The sequence below is a fragment of the Schistocerca nitens genome, chromosome 7 (genome assembly GCF_023898315.1).
Source record: "Schistocerca nitens isolate TAMUIC-IGC-003100 chromosome 7, iqSchNite1.1, whole genome shotgun sequence".
Lineage (NCBI taxonomy): Eukaryota > Metazoa > Arthropoda > Insecta > Orthoptera > Acrididae > Schistocerca > Schistocerca nitens.
This window is the reverse complement of record NC_064620.1, coordinates 271,232,518-271,249,428: the sequence shown is the minus strand read 5'-3', so window position 1 is coordinate 271,249,428 and position 16,911 is coordinate 271,232,518. Positions and strand designations below refer to the sequence as shown.

General features: G+C 42.0%; 1 pseudogene; it reads right to left on the bottom strand.

Annotated features, from left to right (window-relative positions):
- Positions 1-1,063: 1,063 nt before the first annotated feature.
- Positions 1,064-1,181, bottom strand: LOC126195989 (5S ribosomal RNA; annotated as a pseudogene).
- Positions 1,182-16,911: the final 15,730 nt, after the last annotated feature.

Below are 16,911 nucleotides of genomic sequence, written 5' to 3'. Positions count from 1 at the left end.
ACGCTATTTAATGGGCGCTCGGTACAGATATGATGGTGGCGGAGAGAGGGCTGAAGAGAGGCATCTATTTTTCTGGAAGGGCGAAGATTGGAGAAAAGAATCTCACATGTTTGCGAAATAAGGGGTATACAATGCAAAGTGCAATAGCAAGAAAACTGTTTGCAAAAAAGAGAAATACTTTAACAAACAACGTAAATTTTAGCGTTAGGAAATATATTCTGAAGGTTGCTCTGTACTGAAGTGAAACGTGGACGATAAACAGTTCAGACAAGAAGGGAACAGAAGAATGGCAACGATTAGATGGGCAGATCGGACAACGATCGAAGAGGTACGGAATCGAATTGGGGAGGGAAAAATGGCGCAACTTGCACGAAAGAAGTGATTGGTTGATAGGATTCATCCAGAGATATCGAGGGAATCGCCAAATTGGTAACTGAAGGAAGTTGCGGGTGGTCATGGGGGTGTAAATATTGCAAAGGGAAACCAAGGCATGCATATAGTATGCAGTTTCAAAGGGATGTAGGTTGCCGTTGTTAAGCTGAGATAAAGGAGCTTGTGCAGTACTAGCTCGGAGAACTGCATCAAACAAGACAACAACCACTCTTAGAATGGCACTGAACAAGTCTCAATTGCAGTTAGGCTATTTACTGCCGGCCGCTGTGGCCAACCGGTTCTAGGCGCTTCAGTCCGGAACCGCGCTGCTGCTACGGTCTCAGGTTCGAATCCTGCCTCTGGAATGGATGTGTGCGATGTCCTTAGGTTAGTTAGGTTTAAGTAGTTCTATGTCTAAGGGAGTGATGACCTCAGATGTTAAGTCCCATGGTGCTTAGAGCCATTTGAATCATTTTTTGCTATTTACTCAGCACTGCATCTTCAGGCCATGAGTGGCCTACCGGGACCATCCGACCGCCGTGTCATCCTCAGTGGAGTATACGGATAGGAGGGGCTTGGTGTCAGCACACCGCTCTCCCGGTCGTTATGATGGTATTCTTGACCGGAGCCGCCACTATTCGGTCGAGTAGCTCCTCAATTGGCATCACGAGCCTGAGTGCACCCCGAAAAATGGCAACAACGCATGGCTGCCTGGATGGTCACCCATCCAAGTGCCAACCACGCCCGACAGCGCTTAACTTCAGTGATCTCACGGGAACAGGTGTATACACTGCGGCAAGGCCGTTGCCCGCTGTTTACTCAGGAAATTTATAATTACGTTAAAATGTGTCTTTACTTTTTGTTAGCGATTATTATCGGGTGTTTATAATGAAAGCGCAGCTACTGACGGAGGTCCAGTGTGCGCTGTAATTAGCATGTGACAGTGAAACTTGCTATATATGATAACACGATGGAATATAAATTAGTTCCAAATGCGGACACCAGATGCAAATCTGGCGCTACACATTGTTTGTATGACAGTACGGCATCCACGATGTCATTTGCCGAGCCGTAGCGCGAGTGAACAGTATTCCTATCGAAAAGAGAGACTGTGCGCTGTTACTGAAACTGTTTTATGTTGCACGTAGCAATTACTGTGCTGCACTGAAAGTATCACTGACTGAAAGCTGGAAAACTGAGGGGAGGAGCGACGTCATTGAATGCTTTAAAGAAGATGATAGTGAAGCACGAAAACACGGCTGAGCTTGCTTGGTTCGGTACCCGGCACAGGAAGGCGTCCAAATACCTGGAAGTTAGTGACCAGGTTGACGTTGCCGTGACTGACCATGCAGCACGTGCTTCGGGTAGCGCTATTGCTCCTGCAGTATCACAAGAGTAGTCCATTTCGTTATCAACATTATGGAGAGATTCGCGGTCTATGTTACACTGGTACCGTCAAAGATCCAGACGGTGTAGCAACTGAAATCTGATTATCTGTAGCAAAGTTCAGAATTTGTTGTTCAGTTTCTAGCATGGATCGAAGTTGACGACATGAGGTCGGACAGTGCTCTATGAAGTGACGAGTTACACTTTGGACTACAGTGTGCAGTGAATACGCAAAGTTTGGTTTACTGTTGAACAGCGTGTTGTGCGCGAAGAGCCATTGCACTCGCCCTGTAAGACTGTGTGATGTGGATTCACAAGCACCAATATTCTCGATCTGATCTTCTATGCAGACAATACACCCAGAGACCCAGAGGGCCTGTCAAATTTATTTATTTAATCGTACGGCTAGGGTCCCCCGTCGGGCAGACCGTACGCTGGGTGCCGGTCTTTCAATTTGACGCCACTTCGGAGACCTGCAGTCGATGAGGGTGATGGGATGATGATGAGTACAGCACAACACGCAGTCCCTGGGCGGAGAATATTCCCCGACCCTGCTGGGAATCGAACCCAGGCCCAGAGGATTGACAATCCGTCACGTTGACCATTCAGCTACCGGGTCGGGCCTGTCAGATGTACTGTGACGTTGTCGAGACCTCCACGTACAGCATGTGATACCTGCTCTGGAATACCGCAGCTGTGTGGAAACCACGCAGAATGGAGCAACACCTCATGTCGCTCCTGCAGTGAAAGATCTGCTTCATGCAACCTTCCACTAACGTGTTATCTTCGGAAGTTTTCCAGATGCATGGCCAGCAAGATCACCTGATCTAAATCCACGCTACTTTCGGCTCTGGCGATACCTAAAAGAACGCGTTTACCTTGGACACGTTCGGTCTCTAACAGATATGAAGGCCAGTATACAGGAACACGTTCCTCAGATTCCAACGGAACTGCTGCGAGCAACTGTTGATCACGTCGGTGCTCATACTGAACGAACTGTGTAACCTGCATTTAATAATAAAATCAACAGTAAGCCTTCCTCACTTGTTTGAACTTTTCTGCCCATGTCTCGATCATACTGCATTAGATATGGTAACATTTCTATACGTCTTTCTTGCAGTCACTGTGCCAGATTTGCACTTCGTTGCAAAAATCTGATTTTTTTTTTCAGCCTGAATAGGCTCCCCATTAACGTATTATTATATGTACCAAGTTTCGCTGCCATACGATAATTATAGCCTACGCTGGATCTTTGTGAGTAGCTCCACTCCAATTGTAACCACCAGGTATAGGCATTTACCACAACTTCTTTACTTGTCCACACAGGGAAAGGGCAAAGATACGCCGTTCAAACACTTAGCAAGGTAGTCCACGCTACACAGAATGTGCTCTCGAGAAAGAAGGGAATTGGGCACATTTTGATGAGTATTTCGGAACAGAAATCTGGGACTACTGCAATCTCTCGCCACGTTCATCACAGCGAGTTTCGCAGTGGAAGTTTACAAAAAATGGTTCAAATGGCTCTGAGCACTATGGGACTTAACTTCTGAGGTCATCGGTCCCCTAGAACTTAGAACTACTTAAACCTAACTAACCTAAGGACATCACACACAACCATGCCCGAGGCAGGATTCGAACCTGCGACCGTAGCGGTCGCTCGGTTCCAGACTGTAGCGCCTAGAATCGCTCGGCCACCCCGGCCGGCTGGAAGTTTACAGATGAAATCTCCGGCAACAGACTGATAAGCCGTAATCATTGTTTGTTGTGAAGGAATGTTCAGACGTGAATCAATATGTTACGCCTTTCTTCCAGTAAAGTGGAAGTGGGTACTGTTTAAATAGATAACTGTTTTATCAACACTCCGTCCCCGTTTTTACACGTATGTTTACGACGCTGTTTTCCTGGAGCTTCATTCCTGAAGGAACTGGTCACAAAATGACAAGGACAGAACATGTAAGAAGCGAGCTCTCTTGATATTTCGCAGAAAAGTTTTCTTTTTATTTCCTAGAGTCGTCAGCGAATCGAATATACTTAGGACTACCAGCCGTTATTTATTTATTCAAATGAAAGTCAGCTTCCTTGCAGCTGGATACTTTATTTTGTTGGTACCTTAATACATATCCTCCTCAATATTTTAGCTGTTTTTTTTTCTCTTCGTCTTTCTGCAAACAATTCGTAATTTAATATCTGATGATTTTAGCACAGTCGTAACTGCGCTTTAAAGTGGACTACGCATGTCAGTACAGACTATCCGTTATACATCGAAGTGTCCATATTTCAATACCTGACCCGCTTCCCATGGGAAAATAAACATCAATGACTTGCTTGTGCAATGCGTACTTGGAAGAACTAATCAATTTACAATATATTACTCGATATAGCTATAATTGTTAGCCTGCAACTCAATTAAATACTGATGTAACGTTGTTCGGCACATAGTCCTCAGTTATCATAAAAATATTTCCCCTTGTAACCCTAATAAGCTGTACATATTCCGCTTCAAAAGCTGAGTGATCAGTATGGAAAAACATCATGCGGGAGTCCCGAGTTCGATTCCCGCCTGTGTCGGAGATATTCTCCGCTCAGAGGTTGGGTGTTGTGTCTTCTTCACCACTACTTCATTCTTCAAAATGGTTCAAATGGTTCTGAGCACTATGGGACTCAACTGCTGAGGTCATTAGTCCCCTAGAACTTAGAACTAGTTAAACCTAACTAACCTAATGACATCACAAACATCCATGCCCGAGGCAGGATTCGAACCTGCGACCGTAGCGGTCTCGCGGTTCCAGGCTGCAGCGCCTTTAACCGCACGGCCACGTCGGCCGGCTACTTCATTCTTATCGAACGCAAGTCGCTGATGTGGCGTCAACTAAAAAATCTAAAAAGACTTACACCAGGGAAACGGTCTACCGGACAAAGCCCCTAGCCAAATGCACATAAAAAAGATCGATTAAAGGACAATACTCTCTCATCTGCAGGCACTGTATATGAGATGAAATCCAAATTCAAAACAAATAAAATACAGCTTCAAGGAAACTGACTTTCATTGAATAAAGAAACGCATTCGTCTGGTACATGGTACATGATGGGGTATAGTGGAGGTTTTTGATGTAGGTCAAATTATATATATATATATATATATATATATATATATATATATATATATATATATATTGCTGAAGTGACATTGTCTCGTAACAGACAATTACACAAGCAGGTTCCTAAGAGATAAAAGTTACGATTTCATTGGAACAATGTACGTTAGCACAGACAGTTCAAATGGTTCAAATGGCTCTGAGCACTATGGGACTTAACTTCTGAGGTCATCAGTCCCCTAGAACTTAGAACTACTTAAACCTAACTAACCTAAGGACATCACACACATCCATGCCCGAGGCAGGATTCGAAGCTGCGACCGTAGCGGTCACGCGGTTCCAAACTGAAGTGCTTAGAACCGCACGGCCACACCGGCCGGCGCACAGACAGTACTTACAAAGTTATATTTCCGCAAACACAAATTGCTGTGCCGTAGTATGTTCTTCACTTTTTTTTGTGCATGGCTGCACGTTCAGAGACCATGAATAGTTACAACTGAAACAAAAACAGCTCTCGGTCACTATTTTTAACAAATTAACATGGTTTCAACACTGCTAGGAGTGTCTTCCTCAGAATTTAAATCAAAGAATGGTGTATATTCTATAACATGGTCACAGAATTATGACTAAAAACTTATGATAGGTTATAAGTACGGAATCATCGTAAAAGACTGGCAGTACTTATATGTCATTTATAAAATAATAAATATGCCAAAATGGCATTAGTCACAGATATTTAAGATAAAGAAAACTGATGGCGAGTCACTAAGGGCTGCTCGTTACTTGCGGGGTGCAGGTTGCAAAACGGACTTTGTGACCATGTTATAGAATACAGATCATTCTTTGATTTAAATTCTGAGGAAGACACTCCTAGCAGTGTTGAAACCAGGTTAATTTGTTAAAAATAGTGACCGAGGGCTGGTTTCTTTCAATTGTTCTTCACTTATTCTTCATGTTAGTACATTTGAAATTTCAATGAAGTTATCAAAACATAACGGAATGGAACTACTCGCGGCAAAGGTATAGATAATGTATCACAGCGGCTTTTGAAAGCGGAATACCGAAGAACGTGTACACAGAAACTTATGTAGCATGTGCACGTGCTAGCCTCGTCAAACGTGAATACTTTTCCAAATAGGTTAATTCCCTTGTAAATATGATCATGGGAACGAAAGAATGGTTAGAGTTTCATATCAGAACGAAAGGTAACTCACACTAAACTAGACGGTCATGCAAGTGTCAGACACTGAACCGCGGAAGTTTTGGCATATATTGTAATTACTGTGGTATTAGGCAACAGCAAGACAGGTATCCACTCAGAGTCGAAGATGATGAAAACACAGTGATGATACATTCATTAGAGATCATATTATCTTAAGACAAGGTGAGATATCATTCTGATATACTAGTGGTTTGGTTTCATGACAAGCTAACGAAGCTAGATGCCTGATCGAGGTGACAAGCACTTCCATGGTGACGTACCGGCGAAGTCGTACCAGTGGTTTTGTAGCTTTATGAATATCAATCATTATCTTGAATAAATGTTCGATTAACCTTCTTCAGTGGTCAACAAATTTACAGCATGCATTTAACTGATTAGAATGAACAGTGCCAGATGAAAAACATGAGAGCATTTTTTAATATCACCGACTGAGGATGCGGAGTGAACCAAACGCAGGTTTAAAACCAAGACCTTCTTATTAATAGATTTACAGCATTCACTTCTAAAATTCGTTAATTACGCCTGATCTTAAAAACAGGCAGCTTTTCCATGACTTTTCACATACCTGTTGCTCTTCCAGAAAACGCTTTTGCGAATATTCTTATCAGGCGTGTAGTGTTGTGTTTACAGACCTATATCAAGAATACGTGTAAGAACACAAGGAAGGAACGCCGGATAAACAAGATAATGCATATGACGTTTTATGACCAGTTTGACGCAGCCAGGTTTCGAGGAAAACAAGGTAATTTGAGTGTACCTCAAGCTTTTGACAGCACCGGCTGCCATTCAAACCTTTGTAAGGTGATACCTGCGAGGAAAATATGTATGAGACATGCAATTAGTGGCTTTTCATTCTACCATAGCAGTGGGAAAGGGCGGAGAGGGTAGGTGGGGAGGCGAGGTTTCACTAGTTCCCTCTTAGAATATAGGGATTGTTGTTGTGGTCTTTAGTCCAAAGATTCGTTTGATGCAGATCTCCATGCTACTCTATCTATGCAAGCCTCTTCATTTCCGAATAAATACCGCAACTGCTTTCTGCATTCATCTCTTGGTATCCTTCTATAGTTCTAGCCTGCACGCTTCCCTCCATTACTAAATTGGTGATCCCTTCATGTCTCAGAATGTGCCCTGTCAACCGATCCCTTCTTCTAGTCAGGTTGCGCCACAAATTTCTTTACTCCCCCAATCTACTCAGTACCTCCTCATTAATTACGTGATTTACCGATGTAATATTCAGCATTCTTCTGTAGCCCCACATTCCAAAAGCTTCTTTCTCTTCTTGTCCCAACTGTTTATCGTCCATGTTTCACTTCCATACGTGGCTACACTCCATACAAATACTTTCGGGAAAGACTTCCTGACGCTTAAATGTGTATTCGATATTAACAAACTTCTCTTCTTCAGAAACGCTTTTCCGGCCATTGTCAAATCACAAGAGGAAAGATACATACCGCCTACAGAAAAATCAGAGACCCTTTGGGTGAAAGAGAACGTGCCTAATCCATATCAAGAGCTCAGGGAAAGAAGGGAAAGCTGAAAGGTGGAAGGACTGTACTGAATGTCTATACATGCGAGTTGTACATAGTTGAGAGCAGTGTTAAAGTTATGGAAGAGATGTAGATGAAGATGAGGTGGGAGATATGATACTGCGAGAAGATTTTACAGCACACCGAAAGATCTAAGTCGAAACAAGGCCCCTGGACTAGATGATAGCCTTTGGGAGAGCCAGACATGGGAAAACTCCTCGATCTGCTGTGTTAGATGTATGAGAAACGGCGAAGTACCCTCAGACTTCAAGAAGAATGTGGTAACTCCAATTCCAAAGAAAGCAGTTGCTGATGGGTGTCAAAATGACCGAGCTAGCAGTTTAATAAGTCACGGTTGCAAAATACTAACACGAATTGTTTAAAGAAGGAAGGAAGCCTACCTCTGGGAAGATCAGTTTGGATTCCGGAGAAATGTAGAAACACGCCAGTCACTACTGACCCTACGATTTATCTTAGGAGATATGTCAAGGAGAGGCAAAACTGCATTTGTAACATTTGTAGACTTAGTGAAAGCTTTTGACAACGTTGACTGGAATACTCTCTTTGAAATTCTGAAAGTAGCAGGTGCAAAATTCAGGGAGCGAAAGGCTAGTTACAACTTTTACAGAAACCAGATGGCTGTAATAAGTGTCGAAGGCCATGAAAGGGAAGCAGTGGTTGAGAAGTGAGTGACACAGGGTTTTAGTCTTTCGTCGTTATTCAATCTGTACATTGAGCAAGCAGTAAAGGAAACCAAAGAAAAATTTGGAGCAAGAATTAAACTTCTGGGAAAAGAAATAAAAACTTTGAGTTTTGTCTCTGACATTCTAATTCTCTCAGAGACACCAAAGGACTTGGAAGAGCAGTCTGTGAAAAAGCAAGTTTGGTGCCCACCATCCTACTTTGTCTTTTATACTCCTAATTACAACAGCTAGGATTTATACTAGTTCTTCTTCTTTTCTTGCTGTTATTCTTTCCAAACCATTTGATGATTTAGTCCGTTATTTGAGAACACATTACATAAATTTACAAACTAATGTAAATTAATTTCCCCCGTGAAACCTCTTTATTCAGATTATGCAATTCACTGTCCCAGACGTTTTGGATATTAGTTTCGCTGGAAATGATGCTCTTCAAAAGTTATTGTATTTCAAAGTTTTCGATCTAGTTTGAATTATTAACAATTTAGTGAGCTAGTAAATAGATTCATAACAGTATATTATCTCTAAACTATAAAACATTTTTTGCTCATTTCGAAGATATGTTTATTTCAGTTCAAACCAAATTAATTCACGAGATATAATTACTTAAGGATTTCAACCAGCCCAAATTTTCAGCTCATAGTATGAACAAACTAAAAATTTCTGGAATATGTTAACATACTACTAGTGGGCTAAATTTTCTGAATCCCATGACACCAATAACAAATATGTAATTGCCATAATTAAGAATTTCATACTTGTTAATATAAAAATTTTAATAGTAACTAAGGATGTTATACCTGTTGTTGTTGTGGTCTTCAATTCGAAGACTGGTCTGATGCAGCTTTCCATGCTACTTTACCCAGCGCGAGCCTCATTATCTCCGAATAACAAATGGTTCAAATGGCTCTGAGCACTATGCGACTTAACTTCTGAGGTCATCAGTCGCCTAGAACTTAGAAGTAATTAAACCTAACTAACCTAAGAACATCACACACATCCATGCCCGAGGCAGGATTCGAACCTGCGATCTTAGCGGTCGCTCGGTTCCAGACTGTAGCGCCTAGAACCGCATGGCCACTCCGGCCGGCTTCCGAATAACAATGGCAACCTATATCTTTCTGAAACTGCGTACTTTATTACCCTCTTAGTTTCCCTCTACGATTTTTTCCCCCCACACTTCCCTCAAATACTAAATTGGTGATCTCTTGACGTCTTAGAATGTGTCCTATCAGCCGATCCCTTCGTCTAGTCAAGTTGTGCCATAAGGTTCATATCTCCGAAATTCTGTTCAGTTCTTCCTCATTAGTTATGTTGTCGACCCACGCAATCTTCAGCATTCTTCTGAAGCACCACATTTCGAAAGCTTCTACTCTCTTTTTGACCTAATCTGTTTATAGCCCATCTTTCACTTCCATACTTAGCTACGATCAACACAAATACCTTCAGAAAATACTTCCACTAAAATCTACTGTATATTCGATGTTAACAAATTTCTCTTCTTCAGAAATGCTTTTCTTATCATTGCCAGTCTACATTTTATATCTTCTCTACTTTGGCCATTACCTGTTATTTTGCTCTTAAATAGCAAAACTCAGCTACTACTTCAAGAGTCGCGTTTCCTGATCTGATTATCTTTGCATCACCAGATTTAATTCCACTATTCTTATTTTGCTTTTGTTGATATTAATCTTGTATCCTCCTTTCAAAACACTGTCCATTCCGTTAAATTGCTCTTCGAAGACCTTTTCTGTTGTTCTATTGCTGACAGAATTACAATGTCATCGGCAAACTACAAAGTTTTTACTTTTTCTTCCTGGACTTTAATTACCATTACAAATTTTTCTTTTGATTCCTTTACTTCTTGTTCAATGTACAGATTGAGTAGCATTGGAGATAGGCTACAGCCCTGTCTCACTCCCTTCTCAACCATAGCTTCCCTTTCATGCCCTTCGATTCTTATTACTGCCGTCTGGTTTCTGCACAAGTTGTAAATAGCCTTTCGCTACCTGTATTTTATACCTGCTACTTCCAGAATTTCAAAGAGAATATTCCCGTCAACACCGTCAAAAGCTTTCTCTAAGTCTAGAAATGTTACAAATTCAGATTTGCCTTTCCTTAACCTGCCTTATAAGATAAGTATTAGGGTCAGTATTGACTCGCGTGTTTCTACATTTCTCCGGAATCCAAACTGATCTTCAGCGAGATCGGCTTCCACTAGTTTTTCCATTCTTCTGCAAAGAATTCTTGTTAATATAATATTTCGCTTTGTAATTGTAATTTCCACATTCTTCTTGAAGTCTATGTTTTGCACACCAGACTGAACAGTTTTGTAATGGCTGGCTTTCCCAAAGCTATCAGCAGTTCTGACAGAGTGTCGTGTAGTCCTGGGGCCCTGTCTAGACTTCGATTTTTCAGAGCTTTGTCAAATGCCTCAAAGAATGAAAGAATTACTGTTGGCTATTCCCAGAAGAAATTTCTATGATTTTTTAATTTATGTGGGAAGCGTAGAAAGAGTTAAACATAATTTTGCGAAATACACTCCCTCGGAGCAACCTGTAACCATAGAGGGCGCGTCCGCAGGTGGCGGATAGGAGAATGCCTCCCAGATATGGGTGGTAGGGGGGAAATGAAATACCTTCCCCAGATCTGCAGCCGAATGTTGACTCATCAAGGACTAGGCCCACAGCTTAAAACTGTGGATCGGCGACAGACCCCCGTGACAGGCCGGCCGATGCACTTCCGTCACATCATCATGGCTCAATGTCGAAATATAAAGGAATGGAAAAGGCTAAGGGGTCCCTCCCAGGTGACGCGCGTCATCCAGGCCCGAATGGTGTGAGAAATGAGCAAGGGTTACCGACTTTTACAGAGCGAGGTCAACTAAACAAGCGAGCTCTAGCAACAAAATTTTCCACTCTTAATGTCGGCTCTAGGACAGGAAGAGCACGTGAAGTAGCGGCAGCATTAAAAAGGCGTAAAATTCACATGTGCAAAGTGCTGGAGACCAGGTGGAGAGGAACAGAATCACGAGATATTGGTGATGGGTATAAAATTATCTATCATGGCAGCCCAAAATCGGTCAAAGGAGTTGGGATAATTGTTAGCTTGAAATTTCTCGACTTTGTAGCAAAAGTAGAGCGATCTGACGAACTTTTGATGAAAGCTGTCTTGTCTACGCACGAGAGAAATATCCATATATTCTCGTGTTAGGCTCCGCAAACAGGCTGCACGCAAAATATAAAATATGACTTTTGGATGTTGCTTAACGATAAGAACTTAGAAGTGCCACCTGAAGATACTCTCATCGTATCTGGTGATCTCAATGGTCATGTTGGTTCAAATGCAGATGGATACCGATGCCATGGTAGTAATGGGGCTTGACATAGAAATAGATAGGGAGAGAGTATTGAACTTTGCAGAGACACACGAACTGGTCATCACGAACATCTACTTCAAGAAGAGGATGTCCCACCTTTGCATTCACTACATCGGTAACAATATGAGCCAGATATATTCCATTCTTGTACGGCGACACGAGCTAAATTTCGCTTTGGATGTAAAAGCTATTCCATACGAAACAGTTGCTACACAACACCGCCCGCTAGTTGTCAAATTGCGCATCAAACCTCCAAATCAAAGGAAGAGAGAATACAATGGCCCAGGGCGTACTAAATGGTGGCGACTCAAAGAAGCAGAAAGATACATTATATCATCCATCACTCTTCCCCCTATTACTGACCTACGAACAACATGGGGTGTCCTAAAAGACCGTGTGATAACACGGCACCACAAAACGTCGACGTAAAATCGATCATCAAACATGACCCTGGACTGAGTAGGTGAAGAAGGCTGTGCACTTTAAAAAGCAGCTACACCAAAAGTTCCTCGCCTCTAAGACAGATGAAAACTGGACGGTTTACCGTGAAGCTAGGAATGCAGCAAACAAGGCAGTTGCGGAAGCCAAATCAGCTCACTTCGGCGAAGCCTGCGATAAACTAGAAACACCTACTGGAGGACGAGAAATTCATCGACTGGCGAAGCAGTGCCATAAAAAAACTGTAGACATTGAAAAATTTTGTGGAATCAGTGATGAAGAAGGCAAACGTATCGCCAACAAAAAGAAAGTAGCAGAGCGATGGAGGACATACTTTGAGGAAGTTTGCAATGAGGAGTTTCCACAAGCTCCAATTCCAGTGCTAACTCCAGTAGAGGGACCCATTGCACTAGTCACCAAGGATGAGATTGTAGAAGCATTACGGACAATGAAAAATGGAAAGGCAACGGGGCCAGATGATCTTCCTGAAGACTTGTGGAAATCAAAACACTGGGATTCAGCTGAATGGTTGACGGATTACTTTAATAATATCATTGAGGAGGGAAAGATTCCAGCTGATTGGACATGTGGCACAACAGTTCCAATTTTGAAGCAGAAAGGAAGTCCAGCTGAATGTAACAACTACCCTCCAATACGCCTTCTGTCACACACGATGAAAGCATTCGAGTGCATAATCGATAAAAGGATCTGACAAATTATCAGTCTCTCCATCAATCAATGTGGATTCGTGAAGGGATGTGGGACGACAGATGCCATCCATGCCATGTGGACATCGGGATTAACATTGCATGACCAAGTCACAGATAATGAAGTTCGCAGGCTATATGGTGTTGCAACAATAGTAGACGAAATGAGAGAAAGCGCCTATGTTGTTACGGGCATGTCCTTAGAGCAGACGAGACAACAGTGGCAAAGACTAGTTTCAACCTAAATGTAAATGGGAAACGGCCAGCAGTACGACCAAGGCAGCGATGGCTTGACACCGTGTGTGAAGACGTCAAGATCTCAGGCTTGACCCTGATCAGGCACAAGATCGCAAGAAGTGACAACGAGCCAAAACAGCGGACGCCGCCAGCACGCGGGACAATCGCTAAGGAAGAAGAAGAAGATGAACGCACTTCAGCAAAGGAAAATAGGAGTAGAAATAATTACCATATGAACAGGATCGGTAGATCAGATAACCGAAATAATCTCAGGGATAAGTGGAGGAGTAATAGTAACAGAAGAGGTAGTGATGAAGATAGAAGCTCGCGTAACTGTAATGGAAGGAGAATTGGTCATACGGTCAGGGTCAGGGAAACGAAGATTTGCAACGGTTGAGGCTCGAACTTGGACAAAAGGTTGCAAAGGGCCATAGAATTTCAAATATAACACCAGTTATGTACCAAAAAGTAGCTGAATTAAACATTTTTACAAGGATAAGGACAATATAGTAAATTTAATGGTAAACTGGATCAAGTGAGTCATTTGGAAGGAGATTTTCCTCTAAGGTATCTTCCTACAGGTAACGGAAATAATCAAAGCGAGGAAATCATCAGGGAAAAAGTAGAACATATTGGTGGTTTAAATGTACATCAAAAGAACGATTTAGTTAAAATATTGGCGCAAAATAATTAAGTATTTTCTGAAAAACCTTTATTAGTAAATAAAACTTAGAATGTAAATTAAAATCTAGATATAATGAACCCTTTTTAAGAAAACTTATGTAATCCCATTTTCAAAAACAAATGTGGTTAAAAGGGAAATAGAAAAAATAATTTCATGGGAAACTATTGAAAGATCTGATAGTACGCATAGTAATCCTTTAGGATTAGTTGGTAAAAATAGTGGGGGTGTGAGAGTAGTATTTGATGCCAGAAGAGTAACTGAAATTATGCTACGAGAAAATGATAGACTTGCTAATATGGATGAAATTCTACAAAAATTCAATGTTGCTAAATTTTTGACTTCTTTTGATGTTACCTGTGGGTCGTGGAATATGCGTCTTGGCAGTAACTGATAGTTTCTGGGCGTCTTCCTGAGGGATATCGTGCCAAATTTTGTCCAAATAGCCCCTTTAGATCAAAATCCCGAGCTGGTTAGAAGGTCTTGCCCATAATCCTCCAAACTTTCTCAACTGTGGAGAGATATGGCGACCTAGCAAATCAAGATACAGTTTGGCCAGCACTGATACCAGCAGCAGAAACTCTCGCATTGTACGGGCGGGCATTATTTTGCTGAAATGTAAGCCAAGGATGGCTTGCCGTGAAGGGCAAAAAAGGGGTATGTAGAATACCACCGACTTTCCGCTGTGCCGTAAGGAAGCAGCGGATGACAACCAAAGAGCCAACAAATGGTGAATTTTACTGCTTGTCTTGATGCTTGCCGAACTCTATATTGGCCAGCAAGGTCTTCTCATCTGAAAACGTGTCGAGCATTTAGGGCAGGGCTCTCCAACCAACCCGGGATTTTGACCATCTGGCTCGTCACTTGGACAGAATCTGGCATGATATCCTTCAAGAGGACATCCAACGACTCTACGAAACAATGCCAGAGAGGGACCAATGCGTTACTGACTTGCTCAATTTGTGAAGCTGTTTCTCTTGAACGAATCACCCAGTTTTTCTGAAATTGTATTCGTTTGTTTACCTGGAGATGTACATCACATCTACCGATTCCCGTCTCATTCGAATAATTCCATAGTGGTGCGTCTTTTTTTTAAATTTCTTTTTCCCGTTTGTCTTAGAGTGCATTTAAGATACAGGGTGTGAGGGGCATAAGGGCAGATGTTGTGATCATTGGTTCCTTAATATCTCTGTTAGTTGCTGTTTTCTGCATCTAACAATCTTCCTACAAACATGTCACATAATTTATTATCTGATGTTTTCCACGTAGTCATAACTGCACTTTCAGTGTAGACTAATCTTTTTGCGTCCACACTTCAGAGTCTGAACCTCTACACAGGGAAAAATAAGCATCAAGGCTTGCTCTTGCCTGAAAACCTACTACTCCTAATAGCTGCTATTGTTAAACTGCGTATGAAGTAAGTATTGATGTAAAACTGTTTAGTATGCTGTCCTCAGACACCAATAAAAATATCTATTCTTATACCCCTAACACCCTGTATATGAAAACTTCCACATAGAGAAAGCACTAGAAGAAGTAAACAGATTATAAATGACTGCACTATGCAAGGGCACACTATCAAACACATTAAAAGCGCTATACAAGAGGACGACACAAACTGATACACACACACACACACACACACACACACACACACATACACACCCACATACACGCAGATAGTGGGAGAGAGAAAGTAAAGTTCGAACTTGGTGTAATACTGATATGAAAACTAATGCACAGCAACAAGAAGTCAAACGTACACCGGCAAAATATAGTGTTTTGTGAAGTGCAGAAGTGTGGAGTTCCTCAAAAATATATATGCTGTTTCTGTAAACACAATAAAGGAGCATGCAGATAAAGAGGGATGCTTCGAAAATAACCAAGTAATCGCAAGAAAACGTAGTCGCACAATATTTTCGCGCAACGAAATTACGTATATAGATATTTATTTAGTCGCCAACTAAACTCACAATAACATTTAGTTGCAGATAACAAGCTACCGTTGTATAATAATGGAAACAGGGTCCTACGCAACCCCACAATTTAGAAAATAAGGTAACAATCGCAGCTTACATAAACTATTTTTAAGCCTAAATTCGTTACAACAATAACGTCGTCCTTTCCCGGAGTTGGAAGCTTCTCGGTCTCTTTGTGGTGAAACACAGCTTAACATGAGCAGTCCTATTGGCATGACTACGAAATAATGTGTCAAAGTAGTAGGGTTGGGGGGGGGGGGGGGGAGGAAGAGTGTCTTGGCTCAAACCTAGGCTATTAAAGGTCGATACTACTGGTCAGTGTGGTTTTGGATGGTTTACTACATTTATCTAGTTTACATCTGGGGAAAACTTTCCACAAAAAACCCAAAAAATGTAGATTTCAAAATATTGGGTTAGTGCATAAGTTCATAGCTTTTTTCCGTAAGTTTAATAAACACGACACATACATATAACAGAGACTTACGTCATCGATACTATATTCTACGTCACTGTTTACAACAGTGTGTCAACGCCGGTGTACCTTTTCATTCCCACGACGTGGTTTTGAGGCAAAGAACTCGTCGAACCATGTTCGGAGCGAATTTTTATTCGGAAAGGAAGTTCCTTGAAGGTTGTTCTATAGAGAGCGGAAAAGGTGAAAATTTGAGGGCGAAAGATCAGGTGAATAAGGTGGATCCGGAATGATTTCCCTTTCCAGCCTCTGTATAGTGTTTTTCGTCGGTCTATCAGAATACGAATGGCCGTTACGGTGGAGTAACATCAGTTCACGCAGTCGTCTTGGTCGTTGTTCTTGGATTCCATCTGCAAGACGTCTCAGTTGTTGACTATACTCGTAGGTCAACAGTGATGGTTACAGCATACCGTCGTAACGAGCGAGGTGCCGCAGTGGTTATCACACTGGACTCGCATTCGGGAGGACGACGGTTCAATCGGGCGTTCGGCCATCCTGATTTAGGTTTTCCGTGATTTCCCTAAATAGCTACAGGCACATTCCAGGATGGTTCCTTTGAAAGGGCAAGGCCGACTTCCCTCCCTGTCCTTTCCTAATCCGATGAGACCGACAACCTCGCTCTCTGGTCTCCTCCCCCAATAACAACATCCCCCCCAACCATACCGTCGCTGTTTCACCAGAGGCATAACATTATCTTTTGTGGGTGCACACATTT